Raw genomic sequence first — 12,612 nt, 5'->3', positions numbered from 1 at the left:
TGGCTGCCAGAATGAGGTCAGGATATTTAAGGCAGTGGAAGGTTGCAAAACGTCATATAAGAATAGGATTGTGTTCTGTTCCTGTGTTTCACCCAGTCTTTGACTCTGCAGGACTACATAGCGATCTGTCTGTCAGCACACAACTTCAGCACCGCTGTGCCCGCTGACTGATGGCTGAACACCAGCACTGTGACACTAGCCCCCGACCCCGTCTGAACGTGCCCAGAACGTCTCAAGCTAAGATGCGGCAGTCCTAATGTATTCCACCTGAGGGAGAGTGACCAGGGGCTCATGACTCAAGCTTTGAAACCACCTAGCCTCCCCCGGGATAAAATGAGTGGAACAAGGCAGTTCTCTCAGACCTGTAAGGCCTGACCCATCTCAATATTTGTTTTGCTGGAATGCTTTCATTTCGGGAAAACTAGTAAATGAGACTCAAAACCCACCTGATAGCCATCCCCCAGCCCACCCAAGCTCTGGGACCTGCCACTCTCCCTTCTGTTTGTCGGGTGCTCAGTGTATCTTGCCTGAGGAGGGTCCTGAGAGTGCGGATTTGCTCGGCTGCTTTGAGCAGGTGATGAGTCCGTGTTTCCACAGCGAAAAGGGCTCTGGTCTGGGAGATGAGCTACACCATTTGGAATCCCGGGGGCCTCTGAAAAGTCAGGCCAGTCCTCTGAGCCTCGGTTTTCTCATCTGAGGACATTGACACCAACACCTGCCATGTGGGTGGTCGTAAAGATCAGAAGAGGTCATGTGACAATGCCTAGAATGCCTTTTAAAAAACATTTATTGATTTGTTTGACCCTGCTGGATCTTCGTTGCTGCACATGAGAACCTTTAGTTGTGGCATGCAGACTCTTAGTTGTGGCACATGGGATCTAGTTCCCCGACCAGGGATTGAACCTGGGCCGCCTGCATTGGGAGCGCAGAATCTTAGCCACTGGACCACCAGGGAAGTCCCTAGAATGCTTTAAATCACTGGAATAGTTCAGGCTGATAATGAGATGATAAGGAGAAGAAGGAATCTAATTCCACCTCAAAGTCCTGTAATCTTACTTTCTGACCCAGAATCTGACTCTTGACCTTACAAAGATCAGATGCCCACATTTAGAGTCTGCCCTTTCCAAGCTGGCCCTACGTTTCGTGATGATAGACAGCATCCATAGCTGCCCCTCGGGGCACGTCTTGTCCAGCCAGAGCCCCTCTATACAGGGACACCAGTGGTAAAGCCCTGCAGGCAGTAGGATCATGCCTGGTGTGGACTTTGGCTAGAAGCAAGCCAAAGACATAAATATTGACAGGGTGGAGATGATGCTTTTCCAGGCTGGTCACGGGCCCCAGACCTTCGTCAGTTAGATGGCATTTTTATGGCTCATTTTGAAGCCTGGACTTGGAGTTCAGGGCAGAACTCTGCTTCCCGTCTCCTCCTCTCCAGGGACACACAGAGTGCTCACTTTGCTTCTGTGTCTAAGGAGTGTCGTCATCCCCACCCCGTGCAGCACTTTACAGCATAGGAACGCCGGCTCAGTTCGGTGCTCCGGCGTCAGCCATGTGCCGGGCGCTGTTCTGAGTGCTTTACACCCACCTCACCTTACATCACCAGCAGCCCTGCGACGACAGCCCTGCTGTCGCCCCCAGGTTGTGGGTGTAGAAACCAAGGCAACAGGGCCGTCACACAGGACTGCAGAGGGGGGCTGGGACTTCAGTAAGACAGTTTGGCTCGAGTGTTTCTTCTCAGCTGATAATGTAATCCTGGCTGTACAAGGTGCTCTCACCCTGTTTGAGCTGGACAGCAAACCCGTGAGCAAGGCAATACAGGTATAGTATTCTTATTCCTATCGCTAGATGGGAAATTAAAGCTCAGAAACTGTCTGAGTTCAGAACTCATGGTCTCAGCAGCAAAGCTGGAACAACTACTGGAGACTTCTCCCACCAGAGCCCACGGCAGGGCATTCTTCAAAGGGCTGGCAATAGCTCCTCCTCATCTGCCCTCAGGGTGACCGGGAGCCCCCCCACGCAGACCTGCCCTCCAATTTCCACATGTTCTCACCCACCCCGGGAGCCAGAGGGTTCACCTGAGCAAATCTTCACGATGCCAGACCGGGCCTGATGTGAAGCAAGTAACGGATGCTCACTGGGGACTAGTCAGCCCTGCTCTGTCGTGGAAGGTGGAAGGATGCTGGGCCCTCCTGAGTCTTCCCTGGTCCCACTCAACTCGAGCTAATCACTCCTCCCTTCAAACTCCCCACTGTACTTTGCATTTTCTTATAGTTACTTGTGTCATTCCCTTACTCAGCAGTGCCATTCCTGAGGACAGGGACAGGCCCCCTTATCTCAGGACCCCTGTGCATCTGGCATGGTGCAAAGCGGTAGGCGTGCGCTGCTCCAAAGGACCCCGCCTCCCCTGAGCTGTTCTGCATCATTTGATCTAGACTTGCAGGACCCTCGCTGGTGAGCACTGTGAGAAAGGCTGGAAGCTGAGGAGATACATGCCCTAACGCAGCCCGCCAAAAAGGAGGGACACGTGGCGGTGTTTCCAGATACTGGTACCCCAGCCTGCCTGCTTGCCTGTGAGTGATGTGCAGTGTTCCTTCTAGTGCTCTCTTCCTTGTTTCCTAGAAAATAATCGAATAAACTTAGTCACCCTGAGTGACAGACTTTCAGGGTTGGAAGGAGCCTTATTCTACAGCCAAACTGAGGCCAGGAAGGGGAAGCGACAGCTGCTGTCCCCCACTGAAGGATGCAGCACCCCTGCCCCCGACACGCCTCCCCAGAGAGGACCTCGCCTTGGCTTCAAGTGTTTCCTCACCAGCCCAGAGATCCCGTGCTTTGGGGTGGGTCACGGCATCCAAGGCCGCTGTTCGTGCCCAGATCCTGCTGGGAAGAGCAGTCCCCACCCCAGGGCCCCCGAGAGCAGCTCTGGTCCCCAAAACCTGTGGCTTCCCACAGCGGGCCCTCGGGAGGAGCTCTCAACATAGTTGTAGTATTTCAGTTGTATGGTTACCTGAGACGGTGCTACGATTGTTACTGATCAATAGGTTTTATTTACAGAGAAACATTCCAAAAGGGGGTTGACGGAGGGGCAATTAAAAGTGGTCATTTGTATTTAAAAGCCTGGGAACCACTGACAGAATCTTTATGTCCCAAATTATTTCCTGAAGTTATTTCCCCAAATGGAATTTTGGGTCAGCAAGCCCTGATGAAGGCATGTGGGCAGTGGGGAAGGAGGAGAAATGTTGGGAGGATTTCCAGAAATCTTCATTTCACACCTGATCCAGGTGAGGGCAGTGGAAAGGAGAGGGGTGGGGAGAACCTCAAAGAAGCAGAAGGGCGGCGCTCCCCACCCTGGAGGCTTCCGTCAGCCTGAACATTGGATTTCTCACTCAGCTGACTACAGCAAGGAACACAAACGTGTGCCCAACGCTATCCCATGGGTCCAGGGCCTAAAAGAAAGAAAGCAATAACTATAAAATAAACAAAAGGAATTGCAGTTTGCCTTTGCATTTGTCTTAATGATTTTTCTCAGACTGTAACCTCAAGGGCGTCTTGGTATCCTCACCCCGAGCCTAGTGCCCTGCTCCACAGATAAGCTGACCCCACCCAGCCTCTGGTTCCGGGGCAGGTTCAGAATGACACCAGGTGGAATGCCTGAAAGCCGGTAAAGTGAGGAAAACAGGTATCTGAACATATTTTTTTAACCCATGACAATTGAGTTCATTTCAAAAATTGTTCAGGACTACTTGGCCAAACTCCAGTTCGTTGGTTTTGTAAAAGCCTCTTTCCCTGCAAATCAATCTGCGCAGGAAAGATCACCCTTCCGGGGGGTAACCAGGAAGCCCCAGGAGGTGCCAGTCCACGAGTCTGGGTTGTGAGGTTCCACCACCACAGGGCCTGACGTGGCAGCCCTGTCTCTGGCTCCATGTTAACATGGGCTTGGGTGAGAAGTCTTTCTGGGGACAGCCTCAGTGTCTGTGGCAACGGGAGGGAGCCTGCCCTCTCCGGGGATGGGCCGCCCCAACAGACAGGCCGCCCCGCAGCCTGCACGGACTCGCCTTGGGCGTCCTCTGGGAAGAAGGTCGTGAATGGTGAGGCGCGCTGTCCCTCCTATTTTGTGTCCTGCTGGGAAGCGAGTTTGTTCTTTGTGCGTCTAGTTCTGAAATGTAGTGGGACAGTGGGAGTGGACTAGGTAGGCTCACCACACCCTTCCCCTAATCCCTGCGACAAAAGGGAAGGAGGGGTGAGTTCCCGAGTCCTAGGGGCTGCAGAGAGCAGAGGTAGAAAACCGGAGGCTCGACCTGCCCCTCGATGGTGAAACTGCCGTGTGGGTACAGCCTAGGAAGTAAACAGACGGGAAAGTGTCCCTTCCTGTCTTTCTGGGGCCATCCTGGAGGGACTCCAACCCCCTCTGACTTCTCTTCACAGGCCTTGGGCATAATTTCCACAGACACACCTAAGAAAATGTTCTCTGGGGTTAAAGGATCCTCCTCACATTTTACAAGCTCTAATCTGATTGTTTAGTATCTGCTCTTTTAACTGTTTTTGTTAAAATGATGCATATGCAGACAAGACCAAAAAGTACAAGAATCATCTGAAATCCCACCGTCCATAAATGACAGCTTTAACCCTTTGATGACCACCCTCCATAAACACACGGCGTGCTCGTATGATTAGACATGACTGTGCTGACCTGTGGCCTGGTGTACAGTGTGCACAGGAGTCCTTCTTACTCCTCAAGTGGACACTGGTACTACTCACACCTAAAACAAGAAATGAATAATCCTGCTGTTCCTGGTGACAGTTTACATGCTTATAGTTCTTTGTAGTAAAAAGCAATTGTACCTCCTTGATCCCATGGAAACTTGGGGCCGGGAGGAGAACTCTGGGGTTTCCATCACCCTTGTCTGTGTGCTCAGTTCTAATCACCCCTCATCATTAAGTTGTAAAGTGTAGTCCTTTACAGCTTAGAAGGCACCTTTACATTATTTTCATTGATCATCACAAAATGAGACGGTCATCAATGAGACGAGTGATCACAGTGCGATGATAGCGCATGTGGAGAGTCACGACTCCATGTGTGCAAGGCGCTAACGGTCACAGCGGCGTTTACTGAGAAGCCGCAGCGCCAGGCTCTGTGCAGGGGGCCTCACGTGGTCTCGGGATCCCCATCCTAGAGAGAGTATGCCTGAGGGTCAGAGAAGTCAAGTAGCCCGATTGCGTGTCCACAGTGGACCCTGGCAGGATTCTGATCCAAACGTTTCTGACTTGAGCATCCCTTCGGGCAGCACTCGACAAAACTCGGACCTGTGTGTCGTCTCCACTTCATAGATGAGGAAACCAAGGCCAGAGGTGAATGACTTGCCTCAAGTCCCAGGGCCAGGATTCTAACCATTTGCTTCTAAGCTGCTGCTTCCACTGCATGGGACCAGTCCCTTTCCTGTAACTAAAGGTGCTGGGTGACAGAACTCTTCCCTCAAATCTCTGGAGGAGGGAGTTCTTGCTAAGATCTTTCAGGGAATTCCCTGGCTGTCCAGTGGTTAGGACTCCACAGTGGTTGGGGAACTAAGCTCCTGCAAGCTGCGTGGTGTGGCCAAAGAAAAAAAGACCAAAAAGATCTTTCAAAAATCCTTCCTGCTGCACTGAAACCTCTGTGCCTTCTTCAGAGGGAGCAAAGGTCAGCCTCTTGCACAGAGACCGAGCTTGCTGCCACACCCAGGCATGAGCCATGGAGCTCAGAGCAGGCCCAACCCCTCCCTTCTTCGTGACTTTCTTGTGCTTTCAGCATAGGACAGCGTTGTCTAACTAACCCACTCCTTTCAGAGAGGAGAGAGAGCGTGCATTTATTCTTGAGGATATGAGACGAAGGATGATGAAACAAAATGGAATGAGATGCAGGGAAACCATCTAAATGCGGGGTGGGTGGAAGGCACATACAAGGAATGAAACAGCATCTTTTTGACATGTAGGCAGAGGATTGGCTTGTGAAGGCAATGAGGCAATCAACGTTAATATTTTCCTCTTTAAAGACAGCAATTTTTATTTATAAAGCACTCCTTGCTGGCACGAGCTCAGAGCATTTACTGAGTGCTGGATAATTACCCCTCCCAACAAACAATCCGGCAGGTAGGAAAAGAGAGATAATTATCCCTATTTACAGGTGGGGAGACGGAGCCACAACCAAAACCAGCTTCCGAGACCTGAAACCAGAAGGTGAGCCTCCTCATGGCACCTTCCACCCCTGCGTCCAGACGTCCTCCTGAGAATGGACAGCCCACTTGCTGGCAGGGGCTCGTCGGGAACTACAGCTCCCAGAAGACACTGAGAGGGGACGCTGTGCCCCTAGTGCCCGTTCCAGATTCCCAAATATGGAGAAGGACTGGGTTGGGGAAGAGGAACCGAATGTTCCCCCTTGAGAGAGGGAGAGAGGGGGAGGATGAGGTAAGTTTGGAATATTTAACTCTACCACCTAAACATCTGCCTGGGCTTTGAAACGCAGCAGCCACGGTCATGGCCTCAGTCAATCTTTCTAGAAGAGCTCACCTTGAAATCAGGGAGTTATCTCAGCAGAGCCCTGTTTTCTCCTAAGATTAGGTGTGTGCTGTTGTAGGAAGGCAGATACCCTTTCTCTGAGTCCGACCAGCTCAGAAAATGATGTTGGCAGTGGCGGGAAAGGAATCCAAGTGGAGGACAGCTCTGCCGCCATGGGAGCGACATTCCAGGGGCTGGGCTGGCAGCCGAGCCCAGGCTGAGTGGGGAGGACAAGGGTTACTCTTTTCCTGCTGTGGAGGCGGCTGAGCCCGCCTGGTAGGAAAGGACTCTTTCCCGTTCCGTCTTCATTGTGTCAACAAACATTTCTAAAAGCACATCCACTCGAGGGCCTGGGCTGGATGCTGGGCAGGATACACATCACCGAGACCAGATCTCTGTCCTCAGGACGCTTTCTACAGGGCAGGACAGGCACACGAGGAAACGATGCCAGGCGGTGTGTTTTCTGTTTGTTTGTTTTTTATTTTTGGCTGCATTGGGTCTTCGTTGCTGCCCGCGGGCTTTCTCCAGTTGCAGCAAGCGAGGGCTACTCTTCGTTGCGGTGCGCGGTCTTCTCATTGCGGTGGCTTGTTGTGGACCACGGGCTCTAGGTGCACAGACCAGTAGTTGTGGCACGTGGGCTCAGTAGTTGTGGCGCACGGGCTTAGTTGCTCCGCGGCATGTGGGATCTTCCCGGACCAGGGCTCGAACCCGTGTCCCCTGCATTGGCAGGCGGATTCTTAACCACCGCGCCACCAGGGAAGTCCCAGGTGGCGTGTTATTTACACTGTTCATGTAGCGTTGTTACCCATCACCCACCATGTGCCAGCCGCCTGGAATCCGATGGGAAAGACAGGAAACGCAAAGCTGCTGCTCTCGTAGATTTACGTTCTGGTAGCCCTGGATATCGGGGGGACATCCCTCCAAGCAGAGGGAACAGCAGGTGCAGGGCCTCGAGATGGACATGAACTTGGTGAGTCTGAGAGTGACCAGTGGGGCTGAGGGGCCGGATGAGGGCAAGAGCGGGAAGAAACAAGTAAGAGAGCTGGGCCGGGTCGAGTCACGCCTTCAGAGCTGTGTAAGGATGAGACGCGTGCATTGCATTCCAATCCTAACAGAAGCCGTTGTTTCTGGGCAGTGGTTTGACATCTGAGGTGCAGTGCCAGACTTCCAAAGGAGTTTGGGGTGGCGAGGAGGGGTGTCCCTGAGCTGGGTGGGCAGGGAAGGGGAGCAGAGTGGGGAGCCGCGCGTCGCGGGGCAAACGGGAAGGACTCCAGGAGCCAGGATGGCCCCTGGCGGGTTCCGATCAGCCACCTGCCGCAGCTGTGGTCGTGTGAGGGTAGCGGGTGGTGAGGTTGGAGGGGAGGAGATTCACAGTCTCCACGTCAGAAGGTTCTGGAGCACAGTAATGCGGACACTATTCACAGGCTTCCGGGTCCACTTGAGGACCTGGTCTCCTGCAGGCGCCGACATCTTCCCCTGAAAGACTTGATGCTATGAAGGCTTTCGAGTCCCACGTTGAAACTGAAGTGACTCCGAAGAGCACCGTTTACGTCGTGAAGGGCGCCCCATCGAATGACACAAGCCGCAGGCCCAAGGTACCCTCGGGGCGTGCACAGCGGAAGAGCTGGTCCGCGTTCTGGGGGCGGAGCGCCGAGTAGCCGCCACGTGACTCGCAGTGCTGAGCGGCTTCGTTCACCTCTAAGACGGAAGCCCCGCGAGCCGGCTGCAGAGCAGGAAGGGGAACGGGGTGCAGGGAACGGTTAGACAGGCGGAGCGGAGGATGGAAAAGAGAGGGATTGAGAGAGGAGGCCGGGGGGAAGCACTGAGAGGGAGTAAAGGCTGGTGGGGGGTGGCTGTGCTCTCGGGAGCGCCGCCCCCGGCCTAGAATCCCTCTCGTCCCGTGGCTGTCTCGGTGCCAGCGGTCTGTGGGCCTCAGGACGGCGGCTGGCTGCCCAGCCGAGCCACACTCTACTCCGGGGTCGGTCTCATTAAGACCCTGCCCCTGAGACAGTCAGCCTGACCGCCAGTTCCTGGACAGCAGGACAAGCTGTACATCTACCTTAAGCGCCTCACCAGGGGTCTCGTCCTAAGTGTTCCCTTTCTACCTGAATTTGGGGGAACCATGGTGCCGTCCCAATAGGTCGAAGCAGAATAAACTCAAAGCGAAGGACACGCCCGGCCATGCCCTCTTCTTCCCCAACCTCAGCAGGCAACCGGAGGGGGACTTGCCCGAGCAGGGGGCCGCAGGCTGCTGTGCGTGCGGCGCTTCCCGGGGGCGGGGGGGGGGGCGGTCACTTCACATTCCCGGCAATAGCAAGTGGCGGTCACACCAAGGCTCCGCAGCCGTCAGACACGGGAGGCCCAGCAGAGCCCACCGCGAGCCCAGGCTCCAGCGGCGTCTCCTCCCCAGCCTCTCACGGGCCTCCAGCCCCCTGGTCGCTGCACGTGAGCAGGGCTGCCCCTTACTTCCGGCTGCACGCCCACTCAGGAACAGGGGAGCAGCCGGACCTCAGCGTGGTGGTCTCCGTGTGCGTGTGCGGCAGGAAGCCTCGCCCCCCTAAGCTCCCCTGCGCCGCACCACGGGCCCGCTGCTCCCGAACCTGGGCTCTAGTACGGGCTGAAGCCTTGGCGGGGGCTGAGGCCCCCGGCGCACTGGGCCCCCATCACCTCTGCAGGCAGTGGCCCGCATCACCTCCGGGACCCGCCCCGCCTGCCTTCCCAGCCCTGCTCTCACGCCCAGCTCCAGGCCAATCTCCTGACCCACCCTGCTCTCCCCAGACCTGGGCCTCTGAGCGGCTGACTCCCTCCTCTTGGGGGCCCCTTCTCGCTTCCTGGACAGGCTCACCCCCAGAGTTCAGCACAGTTATCACCTCATCTGGGAAGCTTCTCCTTGACCCCCCTTCTCAGGTAGATTCAGTGCTCCCTGCCTGTGTTCTTGTAGGGCCTGTATTATAGCGGATGAGCCGTCTGTTCACTTCAGGGAAGCCCCCTGTGAACAGCTAACTCCTTTAGGGTAGAGAGCTGTGTATTTTACTTTTGTATTTCCAACTCCGAACCCAGTGAGGTGGTCGTGAATGTTTGTTGAATGAATGAGTAGCCAGGATCCCTTGGCCTAATGAGTACCAAGGTCTCCTCCAGTGAGGTCCGATAAAGAAGTAAGGCAGGACCTGGGTTTTCTGGGCCAAGTAACACTTCCCCTCCAGGAACCCTGGCTTCGCCGGCGCTCTCAGGGCCCCTTTGCCTTCCCCGCTCCCACCCAGTCGTCACCCCCGCGTCGTGCCACCCTCTGCCCTGAGGTTCCCCTCCAGGACTTGTTTGGCCAAGAAAATACTAGTGTCTTTCCTCATTACCAAGAAGAGGGCACCTGTGTCCATGGTTGTCAGCTTTCCTTTCCCCCTCCTGCTAGATCAGGAGCATGTTGGCTGCTGGCACCTGTCCCAGACTGTGTCAGATGGGGCCCCGTCCCCATCCGTCCCAGTTCCCCGCTGAAGCAGGGAGGGGCTACAAAACCTCAGCAACGGTCTAGAGGTGAGAAGTGAACTCAGTATGAAAAATAAGATTTGTGCAAGAAAAGCACAGAGGTTGAGATGATCAGCATTTAAGGGGAGGCCTGGTGGGACTCGGCTGGTCCTGTCCCGGGGAGCTCTTGCAGGCAGGTTGGGGAGCTGGGCTGGAAGGTCAAGGAAGTTAGGTGTCCGCAGCAAGCGCTCCTGTTGTGCTCAAGGTTTTAATAGATTTCCACCACGGGGTGTCTGCTTGGGGTCAGGGTTGGGGGTGAGTGCGAGACCCCAGGAAGCCCTTCCTGCTCTGGAATTCCATGCTCAGGGTTGGATATAGGCTTCCGGGGACCCGAGCTCCATTCATTGGAGCTATTTTTGGTCTGCAGTAAGTTAGCCAGGCCGCGGGGCTGGGAAAGCGCCACCGCTGAAGGAGGTGATTCACTGGGACAGGATGCCCTGAGGCCACGTTGTGAGCCCCTGGGATCCCAGAACAAGGGTCTCTAGTGTTTGGGACGCCCTGGGTTCAGGGGGTAATCTCTTCAGGGCTTTCAGCAGAGAGGGGGCAGGGAGGGCCCTCAGATGAAACGGCAGAGGCTTTTGAACTCCTTCTCCCATACCTGACGTCAGCCCATGAGCCAGGTTTAACTGCACAAACTATCCTGCTGGGTGCTTATTACTATCCCATTTGACTGAGGCTCAGAAAGGTTAAGAAACTTGCCCGAGTTTACCAGGTAGCAAATGCCAGAGCCAAAATTCTAACCCATACATTTGACAGCAAAGCTACTGCACCACACCACTCCATGTCTGAGGGCCCCCCCCAGAGGGACAGAGTCAGTGAGTCCCGGGGAGGGAGGGGGATGGGTGGAAGAGGACTGAGCTCTAGGTGCCCAGCGGTCACGCTGTGGCATCCTGCGTTGTCCTTTCCTCCAACCCTTTCATTCCAGCAGGGCCAGCACTCAAAAGGCTCTGCAGGAGAAGAGTTTGGACCTGAAGAGGTGTCCTGAGGTGGTGGACAGAGCCCTCGTCTGGGTAGGAGTGTCCAGGTTCTTTTTCTGGTTAATGCAGGACAAGTTACTTACCCTCTGATCCTCAGTTCCTTTATCAAGGAAAGGCAGTGGGATGGGATAGAGGAATTAGGATGAGTAAATGCCCACTGTACTGACCTCACTAAGTTACAAAGACAAAACGGAACCCTGAATAAATAAGTCACCAAATATAGTCATGTTATAAAAATCCTAAGTTCTGGGCTTCCCTGGTGGCGCAGTGGTTGAGAGTCCGCCTGCCGATGCAGGGGACACGGGTTCGTGCCCCGATCCCGGAAGATCCCACATGCCGCGGAGCGGCTGGGCCCGCGAGCCATGGCCACGGAGCCTGTGTGTCCGGAGCCTGTGCTCCGCAACGGGAGAGGCCACAGCAGTGAGAGGCCCGCGTACAGCAAAAAAAAAAAAAAAAAAAATCCTAAGTTCTTATCTAGTTGACTCTCCAGCTCAAAATGTTTTGTAGATATATTTTGGTGCTCAAATGGCTCAGCCCAAGTCGTGAGGTGTCCTAGGGTTCTCTGTGAGTCTCCCTGGCCAAATCACCCAAGATCATCTTCAAACTCTTGACCGGTTCCACTCTTGAGCAGCTGTCTACTTCTGACATGAACAGCCTCAATTCCACTTTCTGAAAAGTCAAAGAGCCCAGCTCTTTCTCCCCACTGGAACTTTGCAGAGTCCATGTTCGTAACTCGGAGTCCTTGGTCTGGTCACCCCCCTCAGTCCATGTCCAAAAGAGGCCACGGCTTGTCCACATTGTATCTTCACAGCTAACTCAGTGCACGGCACACAGCGGTGCTCAGCGAACTTTGATGGATATGTGAACTTTCCTCTGATTTCTCCCCCCATCCCCACTGATGTTTTCATTGCCGTGGAGTTGGGGATATTTCTGACCTCATCCTTTGCGAATACCACAGAGATTAGATAATTAATAAGGCGGGGAGGGCGAAGCTCTCCTGGCACTTAGTGTTTAACAGAAATGGCTGGGAGACAGTGGTGAAAGCCCAGGGCCTTCGCAGAGCATCGTGAATACACATAGTGGGAGCCCTGACCCTTGATGTTCGTTGCTCTGGGACCCTCCTCTCTTCTCTTGGCAGGCATTCCCCCAGCGTCCATCCTGGAGGCTGACCCCCCTACCAACTCCCCTGGACAGTGCCTCTCCCTCAGGGGATTCTTCCTGCAGCTGTGCAACAGCTGGAGCCTTTGGAAGACCTGCAGGGTCCAGAGGCCCAGTCACCTGCTGCCGAAGTCACCCCCCGCACCCCCCACTTTCCCGTTTCCCAGATCAGGTGGGCGGGGGTGGGGGGCACGGGTCCAAGGGTATGAAGAACAGCAGTTTACTTGGCTTTCCCCCGTGATAGAAGAGTGGATTGGAATGGCCACTGGCAGTGAATAAACCAGAGCAAAAGACCCATGCCAGCTGGTGACCACTGGAAAAAAGCAGCAAATTCATGAATTACCCTATTTACACCAAAAATAAACTAATAGCTTGGACCTTTGCTTGATAGATTGTGCTGGAATTATAGGCCATTCTTGAAGACACATGGGTG

At 54.5% G+C, this 12,612-nt stretch overlaps 1 long non-coding RNA gene across 1 annotated transcript; it reads left to right on the top strand.

The window, feature by feature from the left end:
• The first annotated feature begins 9,991 nt into the window (after positions 1 to 9,991).
• Positions 9,992 to 12,207, top strand: LOC309797499. The gene is made up of 3 exons (XR_014292666.1): positions 9,992 to 10,053; positions 10,973 to 11,054; positions 12,160 to 12,207. It is a non-coding gene; the product is annotated as an uncharacterized lncRNA (long non-coding RNA).
• Positions 12,208 to 12,612: the final 405 nt, after the last annotated feature.

This window comes from Mesoplodon mirus (genome assembly GCF_964341445.2).
Source record: "Mesoplodon mirus genome assembly, contig: HAP1_SCAFFOLD_655, whole genome shotgun sequence".
NCBI lineage: Eukaryota > Metazoa > Chordata > Mammalia > Artiodactyla > Ziphiidae > Mesoplodon > Mesoplodon mirus.
Note: the sequence above shows the minus strand (reverse complement) of the source record. Positions and strands in the feature narration are given on the sequence as shown.